Source organism: Canis lupus, chromosome 5, assembly GCF_011100685.1.
Source record: "Canis lupus familiaris isolate Mischka breed German Shepherd chromosome 5, alternate assembly UU_Cfam_GSD_1.0, whole genome shotgun sequence".
Lineage (NCBI taxonomy): Eukaryota > Metazoa > Chordata > Mammalia > Carnivora > Canidae > Canis > Canis lupus.
The window spans coordinates 8585892-8587898 of record NC_049226.1 but is presented as its reverse complement, the minus strand read 5'-3'; positions in this window follow the sequence as shown (position 1 = coordinate 8587898).

The window sequence follows — 2007 nt, the reverse complement described above, 5'->3', positions numbered from 1 at the left end:
TTTCTTCGGATATCTACCCAGATGTGAGATTTAAGTTTCAATAGCCATATGCGGCCAGAGACTATCACATTGGACCACATAGCTCAGAAGTTTCAAGCATCAACAAGCATGGCCAGGGAGAGGGATTTTCTACATTGAGAGGGAGCTGAGCCTTAAGGCAGTCCCTATTTTCCATATTTGAGTGTTGATGATCCTGCAGTCCTTAGGAGGAGTGGAATTTTTTATTATGCCTGGAGGGGTTTCCCGGTACAGCTCAGAGGAAAGAGAAATTGGGGCTGTGTCCAGAGCCTGGGGATGGGGAGATATTTTTGCTACAAGATAGGTCTCTTGGAAGAAGCTTGGAGTCTAGAGAGAGAAGATATGGCCAGAGAAGACGAGCAGGCTTAAAGAATTTACCCAGCCCTCCCCTCCCCCTGCAACCCCCCTCTCCCTCCCCAGCTTGGGAGTATTCCCCATCCGCCCCTGGCTGGTCAGAGACCTCTTTGGGCCTTCTCAGCTCCCCAGGCTCCTGCCCCCTCCTGGCTCAGAACAATCTCCTCTTTGATTGCTGGCTCAGGCCCTGCTGACAGGTCAGGTCATATGTACCTAATCAGGAGGAGCCGGGGCCTGAGGGATGATAAACGGGGCTTCTCATTTCAATAAAGTTTGTGCAGAATATTGGAAACAGCTGTGGGCCTTGGCCGGCGGTGCCAGAGCCCGTGGGGGCCTGGTGTTTGGGGGAGGAGGGTGGAAATCGGGAAGCAGCAGGGCAGGAATCTGAAGGGTGCTGTGCCCCCCGAAAGCTGAGGAAGCTAGTGGGCCTCGCTCCACCCCAGCTCCTGCTGAAATCCCCGACTTCGTGGAGGCCGGAGAGGCCGCAGAGGCCGCAGAGGCCGGAGAGCACTGTGGAAGCGGAGGACTCCGCTCACAGCCAGGCAGGTCCCCATTACCCACCAGGCGTCTGTTCCCATTCATGTAAATATGTCATTTATTTCCCCAATTCTACCTAGATGTCTCCGCAAGCTGCTTATCTCCTCTAACATCGTGAAAACCCCTCTAACGGTTATTCTTCCTCTTAAACTGCGGTAGCACATGTACAAAATGTACCCTCTTCATGGTTTTTAAGCTGCAGTTCCCTAATGTTAAGGGACGTTCACGTTGTCATGCAACCGACCTCCAGAACTTTCTCACCTTGCAAAACAAACTCTGGACCCGTTCAACAACAGCTCCCCGTTCCCCCCCCCTCACCCCAGCCCCTGGCAACCACTTTTCTTTCTGTCTCTACGAGTTTGGCGACTCAAGAGGTACCTCAAGTAGAATCGTACAGCATTTGTCTTTTCATAATTTACTCTCTTTTAACAGCTGCATGATATTGCGTTATATGGACATCTGTATATCGCTCAACCACCACTAGTACTTTGCCCCAGCAAAAAAAAAAAAATAATAATGATAATAATAATAATGCTATCAAAAATTTGTATGCGTATCCTTGCACACTGGAGTTTGCTGCCTTTTTTTTTTTTTTTTCCCCTGCAGGATAAGTTACCAGAAATGACCTAGCTGGGTCACAGAGGTGTATTTTTAGGTTTCATCCAGATCCCTTTCTCGAAAGTCTGGGTAATTCCCATATTCACAGCTGTGACTTTTGCTTCCCCCACATCTCCTCCAGCCCTGGCTCTCCTCACTTTTTCTAAGTTTTTGCTATTCTGAGGAAGGAAAAGTGGCGTCATGCCTTTAAAGTGTGCACTTCTCTTAACTATTGGGGAGGCTGTGCACCTTTCCCTAAATGCATTGGCCATTTACAATAGAAACACAGACACAGGTATTCCTATTTTCTGTCCGTTTTTCTGCTGGCTTTATTTCTCTTTTCCATGGTGTGCAGGAGCTCACTGGGCGTCACAGGTGTCAACTCTATCTATGGTAGATGCAGAAATATCATCCCTGGTCTATATTTTGTCTTTTGACTCTACACGATCTTTTATCCTTTGAAAATTTAAAAAAATTACGTCTGTCTTATCCTCTCTGGCC